Genomic DNA, 22,426 nt, shown 5'->3' on the forward strand with positions numbered 1-22,426 from the left:
TGTTTGTAATTTAGCCGTTGAAATACAGGTGCTAACCCAACATGTTAGAATTGCCAGTGAAGAAAAGTAAAGTTACCTTCAGGCTTTAGGAACCTCTCTTGCCAATGCTAAGAACTGCTTCAATTTTAGAAAAAGAAACTTCTGATTATCTTTGACACGTTTTAAAGGATTAGGAAAAAGATGAAAAGCAGCTTACGTCCATACCTCTCTGGTTCCGCCCGATCTCGTCTGATCTCGGAAGCTAAGCAGAGCAGGGACTGGTTAGTACCTGGATGGAAGACCGCCTGGGAATCCCAGGTGCCGTAAGCTTTTTCACTTCTCTCTCTGAAAGCCGCCCAGCGCCGTAGATTGTACACCTACACAATTGTAAAAAAAAATTCACATTGTAGAAGAGATGCAATAGGAAGAAGATGAAAGGTGGCTTACGTCCATACCATCGTCAGGCCATTTGAGGTGGCGGGGACTGCAATGGCCATTCACCGATTTGCTGGGACTCCTGGGCGGGTCTTCTCTAGTCCATCCAATTTTCGGCATGGGATGTCACAGCCTTCTTTGCATACCCTTATTTAACCCACACAAAGATGCCAACGGCAGGCGTGTCATAATTCATTGACGCATTATAAAGGATTAGGAAAAAGATAAAAAGCAGCTTACGGCCATACCTCTCTGGTTCCGCCCGATCTCGTCTGATCTCGGAAGCTAAGCAGAGCAGGGCCTGGTTAGTACCTGGATGGAAGACCGCCTGGGAATCCCAGGTGCCGTAAGCTTTTTCACTTCTCTCTCCGAAAGCCGCCGAGCGCCGCAGATTGTACACCTGTTTTAACGTTGGATATGAAAGGAAATTAGACAATATTATCCAAAATGATTCCGTTTCATGATTGCTAAATTAGTGTTGGTCAACATTTACGATTGGCATACTGTTGTTTGTAATTTAGCCGTTGAAATACAGGTGCTAACCCAACATGTTAGAATTGCCAGTGAAGAAAAGTAAAGTTACCTTCAGGCTTTAGGAACCTCTCTTGCCAATGCTAAGAACTGCTTCAATTTTAGAAAAAGAAACTTCTGATTATCTTTGACACGTTTTAAAGGATTAGGAAAAAGATGAAAAGCAGCTTACGTCCATACCTCTCTGGTTCCGCCCGATCTCGTCTGTTCTCGGAAGCTAAGCAGAGCAGGGCCTGGTTAGTACCTGGATGGAAGACCGCCTGGGAACCCCAGGTGCCGTAAGCTTTTTCACTTCTCTCTCTGAAAGCCGCCCAGCGCCGTAGATTGTACACCTACACAATTGTAAAAAAATTTTCACATTGTAGAAGAGATGCAATAGGAAGAAGATGAAAGGTGGCTTACGTCCGTACCATCGTCAGGCCATTTGAGGTGGCGGGGACTGCAATGGCCATTCACCGATTGGCTGGGACTCCTGGGCGGGTCTTCTCTAGTCCATCCAATTTTCGGCTTGGGATGTCACAGCCTTCTTTGCATACCCTTATTTAACCCACACAAAGATGCCAACGGCTGGCGTGTCATAATTCATTGACGCATTATAAAGGATTAGGAAAAAGATAAAAAGCAGCTTACGGCCATACCTCTCTGGTTCCGCCCGATCTCGTCTGATCTCGGAAGCTAAGCAGAGCAGGGCCTGGTTAGTACCTGGATGGAAGACCGCCTGGGAATCCCAGGTGCCGTAAGCTTTTTCACTTCTCTCTCTGAAAGCCGCCCAGCGCCGTAAATTGTACACCTACACAATTGTAAAAAAAAATTCACATTGTAGAAGAGATGCAATAGGAAGAAGATGAAAGGTGGCTTACGTCCATACCATCGTCAGGCCATTTGAGGTGGCGGGGACTGCAATGGCCATTCACCGATTGGCTGGGACTCCTGGGCGGGTCTTCTCTAGTCCATCCAATTTTCGGCATGGGATGTCACAGCCTTCTTTGCATACCCTTATTTAACCCACACAAAGATGCCAACGGCAGGCGTGTCATAATTCATTGACGCATTATAAAGGATTAGGAAAAAGATGAAAAGCAGCTTACGGCCATACCTCTCTGGTTCCGCCCGATCTCGTCTGATCTCGGAAGCTAAGCAGAGCAGGGCCTGGTTAGTACCTGGATGGAAGACCGCCTGGGAATCCCAGGTGCCGTAAGCTTTTTAACTTCTCTCTCTGAAAGCCGCCCAGCGCCGTAGATTGTACACCTACACAATTGTAAAAAAAAATTCACATTGTAGAAGAGATGCAATAGGAAGAAGATGAAAGGTGGCTTACGTCCATACCATCGTCAGGCCATTTGAGGTGGCGGGGACTGCAATGGCCATTCACCGATTGGCTGGGACTCCTGGGCGGGTCTTCTCTAGTCCATCCAATTTTCGGCATGGGATGTCACAGCCTTCTTTGCATACCCTTATTTAACCCACACAAAGATGCCAACGGCAGGCGTGTCATAATTCATTGACGCATTATAAAGGATTAGGAAAAAGATAAAAAGCAGCTTACGGCCATACCTCTCTGGTTCCGCCCGATCTCGTCTGATCTCGGAAGCTAAGCAGAGCAGGGCCTGGTTAGTACCTGGATGGAAGACCGCCTGGGAATCCCAGGTGCCGTAAGCTTTTTCACTTCTCTCTCCGAAAGCCGCCGAGCGCCGCAGATTGTACACCTGTTTTAACGTTGGATATGAAAAGAAATTAGACAATATTATCCAAAATGATTCCGTTTCATGATTGCTAAATTAGTGTTGGTCAACATTTACGATTGGCATACTGTTGTTTGTAATTTAGCCGTTGAAATACAGGTGCTAACCCAACATGTTAGAATTGCCAGTGAAGAAAAGTAAAGTTACCTTCAGGCTTTAGGAACCTCTCTTGCCAATGCTAAGAACTGCTTCAATTTTAGAAAAAGAAACTTCTGATTATCTTTGACACGTTTTAAAGGATTAGGAAAAAGATGAAAAGCAGCTTACGTCCATACCTCTCTGGTTCCGCCCGATCTCGTCTGATCTCGGAAGCTAAGCAGAGCAGGGACTGGTTAGTACCTGGATGGAAGACCGCCTGGGAATCCCAGGTGCCGTAAGCTTTTTCACTTCTCTCTCTGAAAGCCGCCCAGCGCCGTAGATTGTACACCTACACAATTGTAAAAAAAAATTCACATTGTAGAAGAGATGCAATAGGAAGAAGATGAAAGGTGGCTTACGTCCATACCATCGTCAGGCCATTTGAGGTGGCGGGGACTGCAATGGCCATTCACCGATTTGCTGGGACTCCTGGGCGGGTCTTCTCTAGTCCATCCAATTTTCGGCATGGGATGTCACAGCCTTCTTTGCATACCCTTATTTAACCCACACAAAGATGCCAACGGCAGGCGTGTCATAATTCATTGACGCATTATAAAGGATTAGGAAAAAGATAAAAAGCAGCTTACGGCCATACCTCTCTGGTTCCGCCCGATCTCGTCTGATCTCGGAAGCTAAGCAGAGCAGGGCCTGGTTAGTACCTGGATGGAAGACCGCCTGGGAATCCCAGGTGCCGTAAGCTTTTTCACTTCTCTCTCCGAAAGCCGCCGAGCGCCGCAGATTGTACACCTGTTTTAACGTTGGATATGAAAGGAAATTAGACAATATTATCCAAAATGATTCCGTTTCATGATTGCTAAATTAGTGTTGGTCAACATTTACGATTGGCATACTGTTGTTTGTAATTTAGCCGTTGAAATACAGGTGCTAACCCAACATGTTAGAATTGCCAGTGAAGAAAAGTAAAGTTACCTTCAGGCTTTAGGAACCTCTCTTGCCAATGCTAAGAACTGCTTCAATTTTAGAAAAAGAAACTTCTGATTATCTTTGACACGTTTTAAAGGATTAGGAAAAAGATGAAAAGCAGCTTACGTCCATACCTCTCTGGTTCCGCCCGATCTCGTCTGATCTCGGAAGCTAAGCAGAGCAGGGACTGGTTAGTACCTGGATGGAAGACCGCCTGGGAATCCCAGGTGCCGTAAGCTTTTTCACTTCTCTCTCTGAAAGCCGCCCAGCGCCGTAGATTGTACACCTACACAATTGTAAAAAAAAATTCACATTGTAGAAGAGATGCAATAGGAAGAAGATGAAAGGTGGCTTACGTCCATACCATCGTCAGGCCATTTGAGGTGGCGGGGACTGCAATGGCCATTCACCGATTTGCTGGGACTCCTGGGCGGGTCTTCTCTAGTCCATCCAATTTTCGGCATGGGATGTCACAGCCTTCTTTGCATACCCTTATTTAACCCACACAAAGATGCCAACGGCAGGCGTGTCATAATTCATTGACGCATTATAAAGGATTAGGAAAAAGATAAAAAGCAGCTTACGGCCATACCTCTCTGGTTCCGCCCGATCTCGTCTGATCTCGGAAGCTAAGCAGAGCAGGGCCTGGTTAGTACCTGGATGGAAGACCGCCTGGGAATCCCAGGTGCCGTAAGCTTTTTCACTTCTCTCTCCGAAAGCCGCCGAGCGCCGCAGATTGTACACCTGTTTTAACGTTGGATATGAAAGGAAATTAGACAATATTATCCAAAATGATTCCGTTTCATGATTGCTAAATTAGTGTTGGTCAACATTTACGATTGGCATACTGTTGTTTGTAATTTAGCCGTTGAAATACAGGTGCTAACCCAACATGTTAGAATTGCCAGTGAAGAAAAGTAAAGTTACCTTCAGGCTTTAGGAACCTCTCTTGCCAATGCTAAGAACTGCTTCAATTTTAGAAAAAGAAACTTCTGATTATCTTTGACACGTTTTAAAGGATTAGGAAAAAGATGAAAAGCAGCTTACGTCCATACCTCTCTGGTTCCGCCCGATCTCGTCTGTTCTCGGAAGCTAAGCAGAGCAGGGCCTGGTTAGTACCTGGATGGAAGACCGCCTGGGAACCCCAGGTGCCGTAAGCTTTTTCACTTCTCTCTCTGAAAGCCGCCCAGCGCCGTAGATTGTACACCTACACAATTGTAAAAAAAATTTCACATTGTAGAAGAGATGCAATAGGAAGAAGATGAAAGGTGGCTTACGTCCGTACCATCGTCAGGCCATTTGAGGTGGCGGGGACTGCAATGGCCATTCACCGATTGGCTGGGACTCCTGGGCGGGTCTTCTCTAGTCCATCCAATTTTCGGCTTGGGATGTCACAGCCTTCTTTGCATACCCTTATTTAACCCACACAAAGATGCCAACGGCTGGCGTGTCATAATTCATTGACGCATTATAAAGGATTAGGAAAAAGATAAAAAGCAGCTTACGGCCATACCTCTCTGGTTCCGCCCGATCTCGTCTGATCTCGGAAGCTAAGCAGAGCAGGGCCTGGTTAGTACCTGGATGGAAGACCGCCTGGGAATCCCAGGTGCCGTAAGCTTTTTCACTTCTCTCTCTGAAAGCCGCCCAGCGCCGTAAATTGTACACCTACACAATTGTAAAAAAAAATTCACATTGTAGAAGAGATGCAATAGGAAGAAGATGAAAGGTGGCTTACGTCCATACCATCGTCAGGCCATTTGAGGTGGCGGGGACTGCAATGGCCATTCACCGATTGGCTGGGACTCCTGGGCGGGTCTTCTCTAGTCCATCCAATTTTCGGCATGGGATGTCACAGCCTTCTTTGCATACCCTTATTTAACCCACACAAAGATGCCAACGGCAGGCGTGTCATAATTCATTGACGCATTATAAAGGATTAGGAAAAAGATGAAAAGCAGCTTACGGCCATACCTCTCTGGTTCCGCCCGATCTCGTCTGATCTCGGAAGCTAAGCAGAGCAGGGCCTGGTTAGTACCTGGATGGAAGACCGCCTGGGAATCCCAGGTGCCGTAAGCTTTTTAACTTCTCTCTCTGAAAGCCGCCCAGCGCCGTAGATTGTACACCTACACAATTGTAAAAAAAAATTCACATTGTAGAAGAGATGCAATAGGAAGAAGATGAAAGGTGGCTTACGTCCATACCATCGTCAGGCCATTTGAGGTGGCGGGGACTGCAATGGCCATTCACCGATTGGCTGGGACTCCTGGGCGGGTCTTCTCTAGTCCATCCAATTTTCGGCATGGGATGTCACAGCCTTCTTTGCATACCCTTATTTAACCCACACAAAGATGCCAACGGCAGGCGTGTCATAATTCATTGACGCATTATAAAGGATTAGGAAAAAGATAAAAAGCAGCTTACGGCCATACCTCTCTGGTTCCGCCCGATCTCGTCTGATCTCGGAAGCTAAGCAGAGCAGGGCCTGGTTAGTACCTGGATGGAAGACCGCCTGGGAATCCCAGGTGCCGTAAGCTTTTTCACTTCTCTCTCCGAAAGCCGCCGAGCGCCGCAGATTGTACACCTGTTTTAACGTTGGATATGAAAAGAAATTAGACAATATTATCCAAAATGATTCCGTTTCATGATTGCTAAATTAGTGTTGGTCAACATTTACGATTGGCATACTGTTGTTTGTAATTTAGCCGTTGAAATACAGGTGCTAACCCAACATGTTAGAATTGCCAGTGAAGAAAAGTAAAGTTACCTTCAGGCTTTAGGAACCTCTCTTGCCAATGCTAAGAACTGCTTCAATTTTAGAAAAAGAAACTTCTGATTATCTTTGACACGTTTTAAAGGATTAGGAAAAAGATGAAAAGCAGCTTACGTCCATACCTCTCTGGTTCCGCCCGATCTCGTCTGATCTCGGAAGCTAAGCAGAGCAGGGACTGGTTAGTACCTGGATGGAAGACCGCCTGGGAATCCCAGGTGCCGTAAGCTTTTTCACTTCTCTCTCTGAAAGCCGCCCAGCGCCGTAGATTGTACACCTACACAATTGTAAAAAAAAATTCACATTGTAGAAGAGATGCAATAGGAAGAAGATGAAAGGTGGCTTACGTCCATACCATCGTCAGGCCATTTGAGGTGGCGGGGACTGCAATGGCCATTCACCGATTTGCTGGGACTCCTGGGCGGGTCTTCTCTAGTCCATCCAATTTTCGGCATGGGATGTCACAGCCTTCTTTGCATACCCTTATTTAACCCACACAAAGATGCCAACGGCAGGCGTGTCATAATTCATTGACGCATTATAAAGGATTAGGAAAAAGGTAAAAAGCAGCTTACGGCCATACCTCTCTGGTTCCGCCCGATCTCGTCTGATCTCGGAAGCTAAGCAGAGCAGGGCCTGGTTAGTACCTGGATGGAAGACCGCCTGGGAATCCCAGGTGCCGTAAGCTTTTTCACTTCTCTCTCCGAAAGCCGCCGAGCGCCGCAGATTGTACACCTGTTTTAACGTTGGATATGAAAGGAAATTAGACAATATTATCCAAAATGATTCCGTTTCATGATTGCTAAATTAGTGTTGGTCAACATTTACGATTGGCATACTGTTGTTTGTAATTTAGCCGTTGAAATACAGGTGCTAACCCAACATGTTAGAATTGCCAGTGAAGAAAAGTAAAGTTACCTTCAGGCTTTAGGAACCTCTCTTGCCAATGCTAAGAACTGCTTCAATTTTAGAAAAAGAAACTTCTGATTATCTTTGACACGTTTTAAAGGATTAGGAAAAAGATGAAAAGCAGCTTACGTCCATACCTCTCTGGTTCCGCCCGATCTCGTCTGTTCTCGGAAGCTAAGCAGAGCAGGGCCTGGTTAGTACCTGGATGGAAGACCGCCTGGGAACCCCAGGTGCCGTAAGCTTTTTCACTTCTCTCTCTGAAAGCCGCCCAGCGCCGTAGATTGTACACCTACACAATTGTAAAAAAAATTTCACATTGTAGAAGAGATGCAATAGGAAGAAGATGAAAGGTGGCTTACGTCCGTACCATCGTCAGGCCATTTGAGGTGGCGGGGACTGCAATGGCCATTCACCGATTGGCTGGGACTCCTGGGCGGGTCTTCTCTAGTCCATCCAATTTTCGGCTTGGGATGTCACAGCCTTCTTTGCATACCCTTATTTAACCCACACAAAGATGCCAACGGCTGGCGTGTCATAATTCATTGACGCATTATAAAGGATTAGGAAAAAGATAAAAAGCAGCTTACGGCCATACCTCTCTGGTTCCGCCCGATCTCGTCTGATCTCGGAAGCTAAGCAGAGCAGGGCCTGGTTAGTACCTGGATGGAAGACCGCCTGGGAATCCCAGGTGCCGTAAGCTTTTTCACTTCTCTCTCTGAAAGCCGCCCAGCGCCGTAAATTGTACACCTACACAATTGTAAAAAAAAATTCACATTGTAGAAGAGATGCAATAGGAAGAAGATGAAAGGTGGCTTACGTCCATACCATCGTCAGGCCATTTGAGGTGGCGGGGACTGCAATGGCCATTCACCGATTGGCTGGGACTCCTGGGCGGGTCTTCTCTAGTCCATCCAATTTTCGGCATGGGATGTCACAGCCTTCTTTGCATACCCTTATTTAACCCACACAAAGATGCCAACGGCAGGCGTGTCATAATTCATTGACGCATTATAAAGGATTAGGAAAAAGATGAAAAGCAGCTTACGGCCATACCTCTCTGGTTCCGCCCGATCTCGTCTGATCTCGGAAGCTAAGCAGAGCAGGGCCTGGTTAGTACCTGGATGGAAGACCGCCTGGGAATCCCAGGTGCCGTAAGCTTTTTAACTTCTCTCTCTGAAAGCCGCCCAGCGCCGTAGATTGTACACCTACACAATTGTAAAAAAAAATTCACATTGTAGAAGAGATGCAATAGGAAGAAGATGAAAGGTGGCTTACGTCCATACCATCGTCAGGCCATTTGAGGTGGCGGGGACTGCAATGGCCATTCACCGATTGGCTGGGACTCCTGGGCGGGTCTTCTCTAGTCCATCCAATTTTCGGCATGGGATGTCACAGCCTTCTTTGCATACCCTTATTTAACCCACACAAAGATGCCAACGGCAGGCGTGTCATAATTCATTGACGCATTATAAAGGATTAGGAAAAAGATAAAAAGCAGCTTACGGCCATACCTCTCTGGTTCCGCCCGATCTCGTCTGATCTCGGAAGCTAAGCAGAGCAGGGCCTGGTTAGTACCTGGATGGAAGACCGCCTGGGAATCCCAGGTGCCGTAAGCTTTTTCACTTCTCTCTCCGAAAGCCGCCGAGCGCCGCAGATTGTACACCTGTTTTAACGTTGGATATGAAAAGAAATTAGACAATATTATCCAAAATGATTCCGTTTCATGATTGCTAAATTAGTGTTGGTCAACATTTACGATTGGCATACTGTTGTTTGTAATTTAGCCGTTGAAATACAGGTGCTAACCCAACATGTTAGAATTGCCAGTGAAGAAAAGTAAAGTTACCTTCAGGCTTTAGGAACCTCTCTTGCCAATGCTAAGAACTGCTTCAATTTTAGAAAAAGAAACTTCTGATTATCTTTGACACGTTTTAAAGGATTAGGAAAAAGATGAAAAGCAGCTTACGTCCATACCTCTCTGGTTCCGCCCGATCTCGTCTGATCTCGGAAGCTAAGCAGAGCAGGGACTGGTTAGTACCTGGATGGAAGACCGCCTGGGAATCCCAGGTGCCGTAAGCTTTTTCACTTCTCTCTCTGAAAGCCGCCCAGCGCCGTAGATTGTACACCTACACAATTGTAAAAAAAAATTCACATTGTAGAAGAGATGCAATAGGAAGAAGATGAAAGGTGGCTTACGTCCATACCATCGTCAGGCCATTTGAGGTGGCGGGGACTGCAATGGCCATTCACCGATTTGCTGGGACTCCTGGGCGGGTCTTCTCTAGTCCATCCAATTTTCGGCATGGGATGTCACAGCCTTCTTTGCATACCCTTATTTAACCCACACAAAGATGCCAACGGCAGGCGTGTCATAATTCATTGACGCATTATAAAGGATTAGGAAAAAGATAAAAAGCAGCTTACGGCCATACCTCTCTGGTTCCGCCCGATCTCGTCTGATCTCGGAAGCTAAGCAGAGCAGGGCCTGGTTAGTACCTGGATGGAAGACCGCCTGGGAATCCCAGGTGCCGTAAGCTTTTTCACTTCTCTCTCCGAAAGCCGCCGAGCGCCGCAGATTGTACACCTGTTTTAACGTTGGATATGAAAGGAAATTAGACAATATTATCCAAAATGATTCCGTTTCATGATTGCTAAATTAGTGTTGGTCAACATTTACGATTGGCATACTGTTGTTTGTAATTTAGCCGTTGAAATACAGGTGCTAACCCAACATGTTAGAATTGCCAGTGAAGAAAAGTAAAGTTACCTTCAGGCTTTAGGAACCTCTCTTGCCAATGCTAAGAACTGCTTCAATTTTAGAAAAAGAAACTTCTGATTATCTTTGACACGTTTTAAAGGATTAGGAAAAAGATGAAAAGCAGCTTACGTCCATACCTCTCTGGTTCCGCCCGATCTCGTCTGTTCTCGGAAGCTAAGCAGAGCAGGGCCTGGTTAGTACCTGGATGGAAGACCGCCTGGGAACCCCAGGTGCCGTAAGCTTTTTCACTTCTCTCTCTGAAAGCCGCCCAGCGCCGTAGATTGTACACCTACACAATTGTAAAAAAAATTTCACATTGTAGAAGAGATGCAATAGGAAGAAGATGAAAGGTGGCTTACGTCCGTACCATCGTCAGGCCATTTGAGGTGGCGGGGACTGCAATGGCCATTCACCGATTGGCTGGGACTCCTGGGCGGGTCTTCTCTAGTCCATCCAATTTTCGGCTTGGGATGTCACAGCCTTCTTTGCATACCCTTATTTAACCCACACAAAGATGCCAACGGCTGGCGTGTCATAATTCATTGACGCATTATAAAGGATTAGGAAAAAGATAAAAAGCAGCTTACGGCCATACCTCTCTGGTTCCGCCCGATCTCGTCTGATCTCGGAAGCTAAGCAGAGCAGGGCCTGGTTAGTACCTGGATGGAAGACCGCCTGGGAATCCCAGGTGCCGTAAGCTTTTTCACTTCTCTCTCTGAAAGCCGCCCAGCGCCGTAAATTGTACACCTACACAATTGTAAAAAAAAATTCACATTGTAGAAGAGATGCAATAGGAAGAAGATGAAAGGTGGCTTACGTCCATACCATCGTCAGGCCATTTGAGGTGGCGGGGACTGCAATGGCCATTCACCGATTGGCTGGGACTCCTGGGCGGGTCTTCTCTAGTCCATCCAATTTTCGGCATGGGATGTCACAGCCTTCTTTGCATACCCTTATTTAACCCACACAAAGATGCCAACGGCAGGCGTGTCATAATTCATTGACGCATTATAAAGGATTAGGAAAAAGATGAAAAGCAGCTTACGGCCATACCTCTCTGGTTCCGCCCGATCTCGTCTGATCTCGGAAGCTAAGCAGAGCAGGGCCTGGTTAGTACCTGGATGGAAGACCGCCTGGGAATCCCAGGTGCCGTAAGCTTTTTAACTTCTCTCTCTGAAAGCCGCCCAGCGCCGTAGATTGTACACCTACACAATTGTAAAAAAAAATTCACATATAGAAGAGATGCAATAGGAAGAAGATGAAAGGTGGCTTACGTCCATACCATCGTCAGGCCATTTGAGGTGGCGGGGACTGCAATGGCCATTCACCGATTGGCTGGGACTCCTGGGCGGGTCTTCTCTAGTCCATCCAATTTTCGGCATGGGATGTCACAGCCTTCTTTGCATACCCTTATTTAACCCACACAAAGATGCCAACGGCAGGCGTGTCATAATTCATTGACGCATTATAAAGGATTAGGAAAAAGATAAAAAGCAGCTTACGGCCATACCTCTCTGGTTCCGCCCGATCTCGTCTGATCTCGGAAGCTAAGCAGAGCAGGGCCTGGTTAGTACCTGGATGGAAGACCGCCTGGGAATCCCAGGTGCCGTAAGCTTTTTCACTTCTCTCTCCGAAAGCCGCCGAGCGCCGCAGATTGTACACCTGTTTTAACGTTGGATATGAAAAGAAATTAGACAATATTATCCAAAATGATTCCGTTTCATGATTGCTAAATTAGTGTTGGTCAACATTTACGATTGGCATACTGTTGTTTGTAATTTAGCCGTTGAAATACAGGTGCTAACCCAACATGTTAGAATTGCCAGTGAAGAAAAGTAAAGTTACCTTCAGGCTTTAGGAACCTCTCTTGCCAATGCTAAGAACTGCTTCAATTTTAGAAAAAGAAACTTCTGATTATCTTTGACACGTTTTAAAGGATTAGGAAAAAGATGAAAAGCAGCTTACGTCCATACCTCTCTGGTTCCGCCCGATCTCGTCTGATCTCGGAAGCTAAGCAGAGCAGGGACTGGTTAGTACCTGGATGGAAGACCGCCTGGGAATCCCAGGTGCCGTAAGCTTTTTCACTTCTCTCTCTGAAAGCCGCCCAGCGCCGTAGATTGTACACCTACACAATTGTAAAAAAAAATTCACATTGTAGAAGAGATGCAATAGGAAGAAGATGAAAGGTGGCTTACGTCCATACCATCGTCAGGCCATTTGAGGTGGCGGGGACTGCAATGGCCATTCACCGATTTGCTGGGACTCCTGGGCGGGTCTTCTCTAGTCCATCCAATTTTCGGCATGGGATGTCACAGCCTTCTTTGCATACCCTTATTTAACCCACACAAAGATGCCAACGGCAGGCGTGTCATAATTCATTGACGCATTATAAAGGATTAGGAAAAAGATAAAAAGCAGCTTACGGCCATACCTCTCTGGTTCCGCCCGATCTCGTCTGATCTCGGAAGCTAAGCAGAGCAGGGCCTGGTTAGTACCTGGATGGAAGACCGCCTGGGAATCCCAGGTGCCGTAAGCTTTTTCACTTCTCTCTCCGAAAGCCGCCGAGCGCCGCAGATTGTACACCTGTTTTAACGTTGGATATGAAAGGAAATTAGACAATATTATCCAAAATGATTCCGTTTCATGATTGCTAAATTAGTGTTGGTCAACATTTACGATTGGCATACTGTTGTTTGTAATTTAGCCGTTGAAATACAGGTGCTAACCCAACATGTTAGAATTGCCAGTGAAGAAAAGTAAAGTTACCTTCAGGCTTTAGGAACCTCTCTTGCCAATGCTAAGAACTGCTTCAATTTTAGAAAAAGAAACTTCTGATTATCTTTGACACGTTTTAAAGGATTAGGAAAAAGATGAAAAGCAGCTTACGTCCATACCTCTCTGGTTCCGCCCGATCTCGTCTGTTCTCGGAAGCTAAGCAGAGCAGGGCCTGGTTAGTACCTGGATGGAAGACCGCCTGGGAACCCCAGGTGCCGTAAGCTTTTTCACTTCTCTCTCTGAAAGCCGCCCAGCGCCGTAGATTGTACACCTACACAATTGTAAAAAATTTTTCACATTGTAGAAGAGATGCAATAGGAAGAAGATGAAAGGTGGCTTACGTCCGTACCATCGTCAGGCCATTTGAGGTGGCGGGGACTGCAATGGCCATTCACCGATTGGCTGGGACTCCTGGGCGGGTCTTCTCTAGTCCATCCAATTTTCGGCTTGGGATGTCACAGCCTTCTTTGCATACCCTTATTTAACCCACACAAAGATGCCAACGGCTGGCGTGTCATAATTCATTGACGCATTATAAAGGATTAGGAAAAAGATAAAAAGCAGCTTACGGCCATACCTCTCTGGTTCCGCCCGATCTCGTCTGATCTCGGAAGCTAAGCAGAGCAGGGCCTGGTTAGTACCTGGATGGAAGACCGCCTGGGAATCCCAGGTGCCGTAAGCTTTTTCACTTCTCTCTCTGAAAGCCGCCCAGCGCCGTAAATTGTACACCTACACAATTGTAAAAAAAAATTCACATTGTAGAAGAGATGCAATAGGAAGAAGATGAAAGGTGGCTTACGTCCATACCATCGTCAGGCCATTTGAGGTGGCGGGGACTGCAATGGCCATTCACCGATTGGCTGGGACTCCTGGGCGGGTCTTCTCTAGTCCATCCAATTTTCGGCATGGGATGTCACAGCCTTCTTTGCATACCCTTATTTAACCCACACAAAGATGCCAACGGCAGGCGTGTCATAATTCATTGACGCATTATAAAGGATTAGGAAAAAGATGAAAAGCAGCTTACGGCCATACCTCTCTGGTTCCGCCCGATCTCGTCTGATCTCGGAAGCTAAGCAGAGCAGGGCCTGGTTAGTACCTGGATGGAAGACCGCCTGGGAATCCCAGGTGCCGTAAGCTTTTTAACTTCTCTCTCTGAAAGCCGCCCAGCGCCGTAGATTGTACACCTACACAATTGTAAAAAAAAATTCACATTGTAGAAGAGATGCAATAGGAAGAAGATGAAAGGTGGCTTACGTCCATACCATCGTCAGGCCATTTGAGGTGGCGGGGACTGCAATGGCCATTCACCGATTGGCTGGGACTCCTGGGCGGGTCTTCTCTAGTCCATCCAATTTTCGGCATGGGATGTCACAGCCTTCTTTGCATACCCTTATTTAACCCACACAAAGATGCCAACGGCAGGCGTGTCATAATTCATTGACGCATTATAAAGGATTAGGAAAAAGATAAAAAGCAGCTTACGGCCATACCTCTCTGGTTCCGCCCGATCTCGTCTGATCTCGGAAGCTAAGCAGAGCAGGGCCTGGTTAGTACCTGGATGGAAGACCGCCTGGGAATCCCAGGTGCCGTAAGCTTTTTCACTTCTCTCTCCGAAAGCCGCCGAGCGCCGCAGATTGTACACCTGTTTTAACGTTGGATATGAAAAGAAATTAGACAATATTATCCAAAATGATTCCGTTTCATGATTGCTAAATTAGTGTTGGTCAACATTTACGATTGGCATACTGTTGTTTGTAATTTAGCCGTTGAAATACAGGTGCTAACCCAACATGTTAGAATTGCCAGTGAAGAAAAGTAAAGTTACCTTCAGGCTTTAGGAACCTCTCTTGCCAATGCTAAGAACTGCTTCAATTTTAGAAAAAGAAACTTCTGATTATCTTTGACACGTTTTAAAGGATTAGGAAAAAGATGAAAAGCAGCTTACGTCCATACCTCTCTGGTTCCGCCCGATCTCGTCTGATCTCGGAAGCTAAGCAGAGCAGGGACTGGTTAGTACCTGGATGGAAGACCGCCTGGGAATCCCAGGTGCCGTAAGCTTTTTCACTTCTCTCTCTGAAAGCCGCCCAGCGCCGTAGATTGTACACCTACACAATTGTAAAAAAAAATTCACATTGTAGAAGAGATGCAATAGGAAGAAGATGAAAGGTGGCTTACGTCCATACCATCGTCAGGCCATTTGAGGTGGCGGGGACTGCAATGGCCATTCACCGATTTGCTGGGACTCCTGGGCGGGTCTTCTCTAGTCCATCCAATTTTCGGCATGGGATGTCACAGCCTTCTTTGCATACCCTTATTTAACCCACACAAAGATGCCAACGGCAGGCGTGTCATAATTCATTGACGCATTATAAAGGATTAGGAAAAAGATAAAAAGCAGCTTACGGCCATACCTCTCTGGTTCCGCCCGATCTCGTCTGATCTCGGAAGCTAAGCAGAGCAGGGCCTGGTTAGTACCTGGATGGAAGACCGCCTGGGAATCCCAGGTGCCGTAAGCTTTTTCACTTCTCTCTCCGAAAGCCGCCGAGCGCCGCAGATTGTACACCTGTTTTAACGTTGGATATGAAAGGAAATTAGACAATATTATCCAAAATGATTCCGTTTCATGATTGCTAAATTAGTGTTGGTCAACATTTACGATTGGCATACTGTTGTTTGTAATTTAGCCGTTGAAATACAGGTGCTAACCCAACATGTTAGAATTGCCAGTGAAGAAAAGTAAAGTTACCTTCAGGCTTTAGGAACCTCTCTTGCCAATGCTAAGAACTGCTTCAATTTTAGAAAAAGAAACTTCTGATTATCTTTGACACGTTTTAAAGGATTAGGAAAAAGATGAAAAGCAGCTTACGTCCATACCTCTCTGGTTCCGCCCGATCTCGTCTGTTCTCGGAAGCTAAGCAGAGCAGGGCCTGGTTAGTACCTGGATGGAAGACCGCCTGGGAACCCCAGGTGCCGTAAGCTTTTTCACTTCTCTCTCTGAAAGCCGCCCAGCGCCGTAGATTGTACACCTACACAATTGTAAAAAAAAATTCACATTGTAGAAGAGATGCAATAGGAAGAAGATGAAAGGTGGCTTACGTCCGTACCATCGTCAGGCCATTTGAGGTGGCGGGGACTGCAATGGCCATTCACCGATTGGCTGGGACTCCTGGGCGGGTCTTCTCTAGTCCATCCAATTTTCGGCTTGGGATGTCACAGCCTTCTTTGCATACCCTTATTTAACCCACACAAAGATGCCAACGGCTGGCGTGTCATAATTCATTGACGCATTATAAAGGATTAGGAAAAAGATAAAAAGCAGCTTACGGCCATACCTCTCTGGTTCCGCCCGATCTCGTCTGATCTCGGAAGCTAAGCAGAGCAGGGCCTGGTTAGTACCTGGATGGAAGACCGCCTGGGAATCCCAGGTGCCGTAAGCTTTTTCACTTCTCTCTCCGAAAGCCGCCGAGCGCCGCAGATTGTACACCTGTTTTAACGTTGGATATGAAAGGAAATTAGACAATATTATCCAAAATGATTCCGTTTCATGATTGCTAAATTAGTGTTGGTCAACATTTACGATTGGCATACTGTTGTTTGTAATTTAGCCGTTGAAATACAGGTGCTAACCCAACATGTTAGAATTGCCAGTGAAGAAAAGTAAAGTTACCTTCAGGCTTTAGGAACCTCTCTTGCCAATGCTAAGAACTGCTTCAATTTTAGAAAAAGAAACTTCTGATTATCTTTGACACGTTTTAAAGGATTAGGAAAAAGATGAAAAGCAGCTTACGTCCATACCTCTCTGGTTCCGCCCGATCTCGTCTGTTCTCGGAAGCTAAGCAGAGCAGGGCCTGGTTAGTACCTGGATGGAAGACCGCCTGGGAACCCCAGGTGCCGTAAGCTTTTTCACTTCTCTCTCTGAAAGCCGCCCAGCGCCGTAGATTGTACACCTACACAATTGTAAAAAAAATTTCACATTGTAGAAGAGATGCAATAGGAAGAAGATGAAAGGTGGCTTACGTCCGTACCATCGTCAGGCCATTTGAGGTGGCGGGGACTGCAATGGCCATTCACCGATTGGCTGGGACTCCTGGGCGGGTCTTCTCTAGTCCATCCAATTTTCGGCTTGGGATGTCACAGCCTTCTTTGCATACCCTTATTTAACCCACACAAAGATGCCAACGGCTGGCGTGTCATAATTCATTGACGCATTATAAAGGATTAGGAAAAAGATAAAAAGCAGCTTACGGCCATACCTCTCTGGTTCCGCCCGATCTCGTCTGATCTCGGAAGCTAAGCAGAGCAGGGCCTGGTTAGTACCTGGATGGAAGACCGCCTGGGAATCCCAGGTGCCGTAAGCTTTTTCACTTCTCTCTCTGAAAGCCGCCCAGCGCCGTAAATTGTACACCTACACAATTGTAAAAAAAAATTCACATTGTAGAAGAGATGCAATAGGAAGAAGATGAAAGGTGGCTTACGTCCATACCATCGTCAGGCCATTTGAGGTGGCGGGGACTGCAATGGCCATTCACCGATTGGCTGGGACTCCTGGGCGGGTCTTCTCTAGTCCATCCAATTTTCGGCATGGGATGTCACAGCCTTCTTTGCATACCCTTATTTAACCCACACAAAGATGCCAACGGCAGGCGTGTCATAATTCATTGACGCATTATAAAGGATTAGGAAAAAGATGAAAAGCAGCTTACGGCCATACCTCTCTGGTTCCGCCCGATCTCGTCTGATCTCGGAAGCTAAGCAGAGCAGGGCCTGGTTAGTACCTGGATGGAAGACCGCCTGGGAATCCCAGGTGCCGTAAGCTTTTTAACTTCTCTCTCTGAAAGCCGCCCAGCGCCGTAGATTGTACACCTACACAATTGTAAAAAAAAATTCACATTGTAGAAGAGATGCAATAGGAAGAAGATGAAAGGTGGCTTACGTCCATACCATCGTCAGGCCATTTGAGGTGGCGGGGACTGCAATGGCCATTCACCGATTGGCTGGGACTCCTGGGCGGGTCTTCTCTAGTCCATCCAATTTTCGGCATGGGATGTCACAGCCTTCTTTGCATACCCTTATTTAACCCACACAAAGATGCCAACGGCAGGCGTGTCATAATTCATTGACGCATTATAAAGGATTAGGAAAAAGATAAAAAGCAGCTTACGGCCATACCTCTCTGGTTCCGCCCGATCTCGTCTGATCTCGGAAGCTAAGCAGAGCAGGGCCTGGTTAGTACCTGGATGGAAGACCGCCTGGGAATCCCAGGTGCCGTAAGCTTTTTCACTTCTCTCTCCGAAAGCCGCCGAGCGCCGCAGATTGTACACCTGTTTTAACGTTGGATATGAAAAGAAATTAGACAATATTATCCAAAATGATTCCGTTTCATGATTGCTAAATTAGTGTTGGTCAACATTTACGATTGGCATACTGTTGTTTGTAATTTAGCCGTTGAAATACAGGTGCTAACCCAACATGTTAGAATTGCCAGTGAAGAAAAGTAAAGTTACCTTCAGGCTTTAGGAACCTCTCTTGCCAATGCTAAGAACTGCTTCAATTTTAGAAAAAGAAACTTCTGATTATCTTTGACACGTTTTAAAGGATTAGGAAAAAGATGAAAAGCAGCTTACGTCCATACCTCTCTGGTTCCGCCCGATCTCGTCTGATCTCGGAAGCTAAGCAGAGCAGGGACTGGTTAGTACCTGGATGGAAGACCGCCTGGGAATCCCAGGTGCCGTAAGCTTTTTCACTTCTCTCTCTGAAAGCCGCCCAGCGCCGTAGATTGTACACCTACACAATTGTAAAAAAAAATTCACATTGTAGAAGAGATGCAATAGGAAGAAGATGAAAGGTGGCTTACGTCCATACCATCGTCAGGCCATTTGAGGTGGCGGGGACTGCAATGGCCATTCACCGATTTGCTGGGACTCCTGGGCGGGTCTTCTCTAGTCCATCCAATTTTCGGCATGGGATGTCACAGCCTTCTTTGCATACCCTTATTTAACCCACACAAAGATGCCAACGGCAGGCGTGTCATAATTCATTGACGCATTATAAAGGATTAGGAAAAAGATAAAAAGCAGCTTACGGCCATACCTCTCTGGTTCCGCCCGATCTCGTCTGATCTCGGAAGCTAAGCAGAGCAGGGCCTGGTTAGTACCTGGATGGAAGACCGCCTGGGAATCCCAGGTGCCGTAAGCTTTTTCACTTCTCTCTCCGAAAGCCGCCGAGCGCCGCAGATTGTACACCTGTTTTAACGTTGGATATGAAAGGAAATTAGACAATATTATCCAAAATGATTCCGTTTCATGATTGCTAAATTAGTGTTGGTCAACATTTACGATTGGCATACTGTTGTTTGTAATTTAGCCGTTGAAATACAGGTGCTAACCCAACATGTTAGAATTGCCAGTGAAGAAAAGTAAAGTTACCTTCAGGCTTTAGGAACCTCTCTTGCCAATGCTAAGAACTGCTTCAATTTTAGAAAAAGAAACTTCTGATTATCTTTGACACGTTTTAAAGGATTAGGAAAAAGATGAAAAGCAGCTTACGTCCATACCTCTCTGGTTCCGCCCGATCTCGTCTGTTCTCGGAAGCTAAGCAGAGCAGGGCCTGGTTAGTACCTGGATGGAAGACCGCCTGGGAACCCCAGGTGCCGTAAGCTTTTTCACTTCTCTCTCTGAAAGCCGCCCAGCGCCGTAGATTGTACACCTACACAATTGTAAAAAATTTTTCACATTGTAGAAGAGATGCAATAGGAAGAAGATGAAAGGTGGCTTACGTCCGTACCATCGTCAGGCCATTTGAGGTGGCGGGGACTGCAATGGCCATTCACCGATTGGCTGGGACTCCTGGGCGGGTCTTCTCTAGTCCATCCAATTTTCGGCTTGGGATGTCACAGCCTTCTTTGCATACCCTTATTTAACCCACACAAAGATGCCAACGGCTGGCGTGTCATAATTCATTGACGCATTATAAAGGATTAGGAAAAAGATAAAAAGCAGCTTACGGCCATACCTCTCTGGTTCCGCCCGATCTCGTCTGATCTCGGAAGCTAAGCAGAGCAGGGCCTGGTTAGTACCTGGATGGAAGACCGCCTGGGAATCCCAGGTGCCGTAAGCTTTTTCACTTCTCTCTCTGAAAGCCGCCCAGCGCCGTAAATTGTACACCTACACAATTGTAAAAAAAAATTCACATTGTAGAAGAGATGCAATAGGAAGAAGATGAAAGGTGGCTTACGTCCATACCATCGTCAGGCCATTTGAGGTGGCGGGGACTGCAATGGCCATTCACCGATTGGCTGGGACTCCTGGGCGGGTCTTCTCTAGTCCATCCAATTTTCGGCATGGGATGTCACAGCCTTCTTTGCATACCCTTATTTAACCCACACAAAGATGCCAACGGCAGGCGTGTCATAATTCATTGACGCATTATAAAGGATTAGGAAAAAGATGAAAAGCAGCTTACGGCCATACCTCTCTGGTTCCGCCCGATCTCGTCTGATCTCGGAAGCTAAGCAGAGCAGGGCCTGGTTAGTACCTGGATGGAAGACCGCCTGGGAATCCCAGGTGCCGTAAGCTTTTTAACTTCTCTCTCTGAAAGCCGCCCAGCGCCGTAGATTGTACACCTACACAATTGTAAAAAAAAATTCACATTGTAGAAGAGATGCAATAGGAAGAAGATGAAAGGTGGCTTACGTCCATACCATCGTCAGGCCATTTGAGGTGGCGGGGACTGCAATGGCCATTCACCGATTGGCTGGGACTCCTGGGCGGGTCTTCTCTAGTCCATCCAATTTTCGGCATGGGATGTCACAGCCTTCTTTGCATACCCTTATTTAACCCACACAAAGATGCCAACGGCAGGCGTGTCATAATTCATTGACGCATTATAAAGGATTAGGAAAAAGATAAAAAGCAGCTTACGGCCATACCTCTCTGGTTCCGCCCGATCTCGTCTGATCTCGGAAGCTAAGCAGAGCAGGGCCTGGTTAGTACCTGGATGGAAGACCGCCTGGGAATCCCAGGTGCCGTAAGCTTTTTCACTTCTCTCTCCGAAAGCCGCCGAGCGCCGCAGATTGTACACCTGTTTTAACGTTGGATATGAAAAGAAATTAGACAATATTATCCAAAATGATTCCGTTTCATGATTGCTAAATTAGTGTTGGTCAACATTTACGATTGGCATACTGTTGTTTGTAATTTAGCCGTTGAAATACAGGTGCTAACCCAACATGTTAGAATTGCCAGTGAAGAAAAGTAAAGTTACCTTCAGGCTTTAGGAACCTCTCTTGCCAATGCTAAGAACTGCTTCAATTTTAGAAAAAGAAACTTCTGATTATCTTTGACACGTTTTAAAGGATTAGGAAAAAGATGAAAAGCAGCTTACGTCCATACCTCTCTGGTTCCGCCCGATCTCGTCTGATCTCGGAAGCTAAGCAGAGCAGGGACTGGTTAGTACCTGGATGGAAGACCGCCTGGGAATCCCAGGTGCCGTAAGCTTTTTCACTTCTCTCTCTGAAAGCCGCCCAGCGCCGTAGATTGTACACCTACACAATTGTAAAAAAAAATTCACATTGTAGAAGAGATGCAATAGGAAGAAGATGAAAGGTGGCTTACGTCCATACCATCGTCAGGCCATTTGAGGTGGCGGGGACTGCAATGGCCATTCACCGATTTGCTGGGACTCCTGGGCGGGTCTTCTCTAGTCCATCCAATTTTCGGCATGGGATGTCACAGCCTTCTTTGCATACCCTTATTTAACCCACACAAAGATGCCAACGGCAGGCGTGTCATAATTCATTGACGCATTATAAAGGATTAGGAAAAAGATAAAAAGCAGCTTACGGCCATACCTCTCTGGTTCCGCCCGATCTCGTCTGATCTCGGAAGCTAAGCAGAGCAGGGCCTGGTTAGTACCTGGATGGAAGACCGCCTGGGAATCCCAGGTGCCGTAAGCTTTTTCACTTCTCTCTCCGAAAGCCGCCGAGCGCCGCAGATTGTACACCTGTTTTAACGTTGGATATGAAAGGAAATTAGACAATATTATCCAAAATGATTCCGTTTCATGATTGCTAAATTAGTGTTGGTCAACATTTACGATTGGCATACTGTTGTTTGTAATTTAGCCGTTGAAATACAGGTGCTAACCCAACATGTTAGAATTGCCAGTGAAGAAAAGTAAAGTTACCTTCAGGCTTTAGGAACCTCTCTTGCCAATGCTAAGAACTGCTTCAATTTTAGAAAAAGAAACTTCTGATTATCTTTGACACGTTTTAAAGGATTAGGAAAAAGATGAAAAGCAGCTTACGTCCATACCTCTCTGGTTCCGCCCGATCTCGTCTGTTCTCGGAAGCTAAGCAGAGCAGGGCCTGGTTAGTACCTGGATGGAAGACCGCCTGGGAACCCCAGGTGCCGTAAGCTTTTTCACTTCTCTCTCTGAAAGCCGCCCAGCGCCGTAGATTGTACACCT

The 22,426-nt window shown here is 46.4% G+C and overlaps 49 non-coding genes across 49 annotated transcripts; all 49 read left to right on the plus strand.

The window, feature by feature from the left end:
* Positions 1-190: 190 nt before the first annotated feature.
* LOC134122397 (5S ribosomal RNA) lies at positions 191-309 on the plus strand. Its single transcript, XR_009953937.1, has one exon. It is a non-coding gene; the product is annotated as a 5S ribosomal RNA (ribosomal RNA).
* A 339-nt stretch (positions 310-648) lies between these two features.
* LOC134120847 (5S ribosomal RNA) lies at positions 649-767 on the plus strand. The gene has a single exon (XR_009952390.1). It is a non-coding gene; the product is annotated as a 5S ribosomal RNA (ribosomal RNA).
* A 344-nt stretch (positions 768-1,111) lies between these two features.
* On the plus strand, positions 1,112-1,230 carry LOC134122313 (5S ribosomal RNA). Its single transcript, XR_009953853.1, has one exon. It is a non-coding gene; the product is annotated as a 5S ribosomal RNA (ribosomal RNA).
* A 339-nt stretch (positions 1,231-1,569) lies between these two features.
* LOC134120848 (5S ribosomal RNA) lies at positions 1,570-1,688 on the plus strand. The gene has a single exon (XR_009952391.1). It is a non-coding gene; the product is annotated as a 5S ribosomal RNA (ribosomal RNA).
* Positions 1,689-2,027: 339 nt separating this feature from the next.
* LOC134120849 (5S ribosomal RNA) lies at positions 2,028-2,146 on the plus strand. The gene has a single exon (XR_009952392.1). It is a non-coding gene; the product is annotated as a 5S ribosomal RNA (ribosomal RNA).
* Positions 2,147-2,485: 339 nt separating this feature from the next.
* Positions 2,486-2,604, plus strand: LOC134120850 (5S ribosomal RNA). Its single transcript, XR_009952393.1, has one exon. It is a non-coding gene; the product is annotated as a 5S ribosomal RNA (ribosomal RNA).
* A 344-nt stretch (positions 2,605-2,948) lies between these two features.
* LOC134122398 (5S ribosomal RNA) lies at positions 2,949-3,067 on the plus strand. The gene has a single exon (XR_009953938.1). It is a non-coding gene; the product is annotated as a 5S ribosomal RNA (ribosomal RNA).
* Positions 3,068-3,406: 339 nt separating this feature from the next.
* On the plus strand, positions 3,407-3,525 carry LOC134120851 (5S ribosomal RNA). The gene has a single exon (XR_009952394.1). It is a non-coding gene; the product is annotated as a 5S ribosomal RNA (ribosomal RNA).
* Positions 3,526-3,869: 344 nt separating this feature from the next.
* Positions 3,870-3,988, plus strand: LOC134122399 (5S ribosomal RNA). The gene has a single exon (XR_009953939.1). It is a non-coding gene; the product is annotated as a 5S ribosomal RNA (ribosomal RNA).
* A 339-nt stretch (positions 3,989-4,327) lies between these two features.
* Positions 4,328-4,446, plus strand: LOC134120853 (5S ribosomal RNA). The gene has a single exon (XR_009952396.1). It is a non-coding gene; the product is annotated as a 5S ribosomal RNA (ribosomal RNA).
* A 344-nt stretch (positions 4,447-4,790) lies between these two features.
* Positions 4,791-4,909, plus strand: LOC134122315 (5S ribosomal RNA). Its single transcript, XR_009953855.1, has one exon. It is a non-coding gene; the product is annotated as a 5S ribosomal RNA (ribosomal RNA).
* A 339-nt stretch (positions 4,910-5,248) lies between these two features.
* On the plus strand, positions 5,249-5,367 carry LOC134120854 (5S ribosomal RNA). Its single transcript, XR_009952397.1, has one exon. It is a non-coding gene; the product is annotated as a 5S ribosomal RNA (ribosomal RNA).
* A 339-nt stretch (positions 5,368-5,706) lies between these two features.
* Positions 5,707-5,825, plus strand: LOC134120855 (5S ribosomal RNA). Its single transcript, XR_009952398.1, has one exon. It is a non-coding gene; the product is annotated as a 5S ribosomal RNA (ribosomal RNA).
* Positions 5,826-6,164: 339 nt separating this feature from the next.
* On the plus strand, positions 6,165-6,283 carry LOC134120856 (5S ribosomal RNA). The gene has a single exon (XR_009952399.1). It is a non-coding gene; the product is annotated as a 5S ribosomal RNA (ribosomal RNA).
* Positions 6,284-6,627: 344 nt separating this feature from the next.
* Positions 6,628-6,746, plus strand: LOC134122400 (5S ribosomal RNA). Its single transcript, XR_009953940.1, has one exon. It is a non-coding gene; the product is annotated as a 5S ribosomal RNA (ribosomal RNA).
* A 339-nt stretch (positions 6,747-7,085) lies between these two features.
* LOC134120857 (5S ribosomal RNA) lies at positions 7,086-7,204 on the plus strand. The gene has a single exon (XR_009952400.1). It is a non-coding gene; the product is annotated as a 5S ribosomal RNA (ribosomal RNA).
* A 344-nt stretch (positions 7,205-7,548) lies between these two features.
* Positions 7,549-7,667, plus strand: LOC134122316 (5S ribosomal RNA). The gene has a single exon (XR_009953856.1). It is a non-coding gene; the product is annotated as a 5S ribosomal RNA (ribosomal RNA).
* Positions 7,668-8,006: 339 nt separating this feature from the next.
* LOC134120859 (5S ribosomal RNA) lies at positions 8,007-8,125 on the plus strand. Its single transcript, XR_009952402.1, has one exon. It is a non-coding gene; the product is annotated as a 5S ribosomal RNA (ribosomal RNA).
* A 339-nt stretch (positions 8,126-8,464) lies between these two features.
* On the plus strand, positions 8,465-8,583 carry LOC134120860 (5S ribosomal RNA). The gene has a single exon (XR_009952403.1). It is a non-coding gene; the product is annotated as a 5S ribosomal RNA (ribosomal RNA).
* A 339-nt stretch (positions 8,584-8,922) lies between these two features.
* Positions 8,923-9,041, plus strand: LOC134120861 (5S ribosomal RNA). The gene has a single exon (XR_009952404.1). It is a non-coding gene; the product is annotated as a 5S ribosomal RNA (ribosomal RNA).
* A 344-nt stretch (positions 9,042-9,385) lies between these two features.
* LOC134122401 (5S ribosomal RNA) lies at positions 9,386-9,504 on the plus strand. Its single transcript, XR_009953941.1, has one exon. It is a non-coding gene; the product is annotated as a 5S ribosomal RNA (ribosomal RNA).
* Positions 9,505-9,843: 339 nt separating this feature from the next.
* On the plus strand, positions 9,844-9,962 carry LOC134120862 (5S ribosomal RNA). The gene has a single exon (XR_009952405.1). It is a non-coding gene; the product is annotated as a 5S ribosomal RNA (ribosomal RNA).
* Positions 9,963-10,306: 344 nt separating this feature from the next.
* On the plus strand, positions 10,307-10,425 carry LOC134122317 (5S ribosomal RNA). The gene has a single exon (XR_009953857.1). It is a non-coding gene; the product is annotated as a 5S ribosomal RNA (ribosomal RNA).
* Positions 10,426-10,764: 339 nt separating this feature from the next.
* LOC134120863 (5S ribosomal RNA) lies at positions 10,765-10,883 on the plus strand. Its single transcript, XR_009952406.1, has one exon. It is a non-coding gene; the product is annotated as a 5S ribosomal RNA (ribosomal RNA).
* A 339-nt stretch (positions 10,884-11,222) lies between these two features.
* Positions 11,223-11,341, plus strand: LOC134120865 (5S ribosomal RNA). The gene has a single exon (XR_009952408.1). It is a non-coding gene; the product is annotated as a 5S ribosomal RNA (ribosomal RNA).
* Positions 11,342-11,679: 338 nt separating this feature from the next.
* On the plus strand, positions 11,680-11,798 carry LOC134120866 (5S ribosomal RNA). The gene has a single exon (XR_009952409.1). It is a non-coding gene; the product is annotated as a 5S ribosomal RNA (ribosomal RNA).
* A 344-nt stretch (positions 11,799-12,142) lies between these two features.
* Positions 12,143-12,261, plus strand: LOC134122403 (5S ribosomal RNA). Its single transcript, XR_009953943.1, has one exon. It is a non-coding gene; the product is annotated as a 5S ribosomal RNA (ribosomal RNA).
* A 339-nt stretch (positions 12,262-12,600) lies between these two features.
* LOC134120867 (5S ribosomal RNA) lies at positions 12,601-12,719 on the plus strand. Its single transcript, XR_009952410.1, has one exon. It is a non-coding gene; the product is annotated as a 5S ribosomal RNA (ribosomal RNA).
* Positions 12,720-13,063: 344 nt separating this feature from the next.
* Positions 13,064-13,182, plus strand: LOC134122318 (5S ribosomal RNA). The gene has a single exon (XR_009953858.1). It is a non-coding gene; the product is annotated as a 5S ribosomal RNA (ribosomal RNA).
* Positions 13,183-13,521: 339 nt separating this feature from the next.
* Positions 13,522-13,640, plus strand: LOC134120868 (5S ribosomal RNA). The gene has a single exon (XR_009952411.1). It is a non-coding gene; the product is annotated as a 5S ribosomal RNA (ribosomal RNA).
* Positions 13,641-13,979: 339 nt separating this feature from the next.
* Positions 13,980-14,098, plus strand: LOC134120869 (5S ribosomal RNA). Its single transcript, XR_009952412.1, has one exon. It is a non-coding gene; the product is annotated as a 5S ribosomal RNA (ribosomal RNA).
* Positions 14,099-14,437: 339 nt separating this feature from the next.
* LOC134120870 (5S ribosomal RNA) lies at positions 14,438-14,556 on the plus strand. The gene has a single exon (XR_009952413.1). It is a non-coding gene; the product is annotated as a 5S ribosomal RNA (ribosomal RNA).
* Positions 14,557-14,900: 344 nt separating this feature from the next.
* Positions 14,901-15,019, plus strand: LOC134122404 (5S ribosomal RNA). Its single transcript, XR_009953944.1, has one exon. It is a non-coding gene; the product is annotated as a 5S ribosomal RNA (ribosomal RNA).
* A 339-nt stretch (positions 15,020-15,358) lies between these two features.
* Positions 15,359-15,477, plus strand: LOC134120871 (5S ribosomal RNA). The gene has a single exon (XR_009952414.1). It is a non-coding gene; the product is annotated as a 5S ribosomal RNA (ribosomal RNA).
* Positions 15,478-15,821: 344 nt separating this feature from the next.
* Positions 15,822-15,940, plus strand: LOC134122319 (5S ribosomal RNA). The gene has a single exon (XR_009953859.1). It is a non-coding gene; the product is annotated as a 5S ribosomal RNA (ribosomal RNA).
* A 339-nt stretch (positions 15,941-16,279) lies between these two features.
* Positions 16,280-16,398, plus strand: LOC134120872 (5S ribosomal RNA). Its single transcript, XR_009952415.1, has one exon. It is a non-coding gene; the product is annotated as a 5S ribosomal RNA (ribosomal RNA).
* A 344-nt stretch (positions 16,399-16,742) lies between these two features.
* Positions 16,743-16,861, plus strand: LOC134122320 (5S ribosomal RNA). The gene has a single exon (XR_009953860.1). It is a non-coding gene; the product is annotated as a 5S ribosomal RNA (ribosomal RNA).
* A 339-nt stretch (positions 16,862-17,200) lies between these two features.
* Positions 17,201-17,319, plus strand: LOC134120873 (5S ribosomal RNA). Its single transcript, XR_009952416.1, has one exon. It is a non-coding gene; the product is annotated as a 5S ribosomal RNA (ribosomal RNA).
* Positions 17,320-17,658: 339 nt separating this feature from the next.
* Positions 17,659-17,777, plus strand: LOC134120874 (5S ribosomal RNA). The gene has a single exon (XR_009952417.1). It is a non-coding gene; the product is annotated as a 5S ribosomal RNA (ribosomal RNA).
* A 339-nt stretch (positions 17,778-18,116) lies between these two features.
* LOC134120876 (5S ribosomal RNA) lies at positions 18,117-18,235 on the plus strand. The gene has a single exon (XR_009952419.1). It is a non-coding gene; the product is annotated as a 5S ribosomal RNA (ribosomal RNA).
* Positions 18,236-18,579: 344 nt separating this feature from the next.
* Positions 18,580-18,698, plus strand: LOC134122405 (5S ribosomal RNA). Its single transcript, XR_009953945.1, has one exon. It is a non-coding gene; the product is annotated as a 5S ribosomal RNA (ribosomal RNA).
* A 339-nt stretch (positions 18,699-19,037) lies between these two features.
* Positions 19,038-19,156, plus strand: LOC134120877 (5S ribosomal RNA). Its single transcript, XR_009952420.1, has one exon. It is a non-coding gene; the product is annotated as a 5S ribosomal RNA (ribosomal RNA).
* A 344-nt stretch (positions 19,157-19,500) lies between these two features.
* LOC134122321 (5S ribosomal RNA) lies at positions 19,501-19,619 on the plus strand. Its single transcript, XR_009953861.1, has one exon. It is a non-coding gene; the product is annotated as a 5S ribosomal RNA (ribosomal RNA).
* Positions 19,620-19,958: 339 nt separating this feature from the next.
* Positions 19,959-20,077, plus strand: LOC134120878 (5S ribosomal RNA). The gene has a single exon (XR_009952421.1). It is a non-coding gene; the product is annotated as a 5S ribosomal RNA (ribosomal RNA).
* A 339-nt stretch (positions 20,078-20,416) lies between these two features.
* On the plus strand, positions 20,417-20,535 carry LOC134120879 (5S ribosomal RNA). The gene has a single exon (XR_009952422.1). It is a non-coding gene; the product is annotated as a 5S ribosomal RNA (ribosomal RNA).
* Positions 20,536-20,874: 339 nt separating this feature from the next.
* On the plus strand, positions 20,875-20,993 carry LOC134120880 (5S ribosomal RNA). The gene has a single exon (XR_009952423.1). It is a non-coding gene; the product is annotated as a 5S ribosomal RNA (ribosomal RNA).
* A 344-nt stretch (positions 20,994-21,337) lies between these two features.
* Positions 21,338-21,456, plus strand: LOC134122406 (5S ribosomal RNA). Its single transcript, XR_009953946.1, has one exon. It is a non-coding gene; the product is annotated as a 5S ribosomal RNA (ribosomal RNA).
* A 339-nt stretch (positions 21,457-21,795) lies between these two features.
* On the plus strand, positions 21,796-21,914 carry LOC134120881 (5S ribosomal RNA). The gene has a single exon (XR_009952424.1). It is a non-coding gene; the product is annotated as a 5S ribosomal RNA (ribosomal RNA).
* Positions 21,915-22,258: 344 nt separating this feature from the next.
* LOC134122322 (5S ribosomal RNA) lies at positions 22,259-22,377 on the plus strand. The gene has a single exon (XR_009953862.1). It is a non-coding gene; the product is annotated as a 5S ribosomal RNA (ribosomal RNA).
* The last annotated feature ends 49 nt before the right edge of the window (positions 22,378-22,426 follow it).

Source organism: Pungitius pungitius, unplaced genomic scaffold (genome assembly GCF_949316345.1).
Source record: "Pungitius pungitius unplaced genomic scaffold, fPunPun2.1 scaffold_28, whole genome shotgun sequence".
Taxonomy (NCBI): domain Eukaryota; kingdom Metazoa; phylum Chordata; class Actinopteri; order Perciformes; family Gasterosteidae; genus Pungitius; species Pungitius pungitius.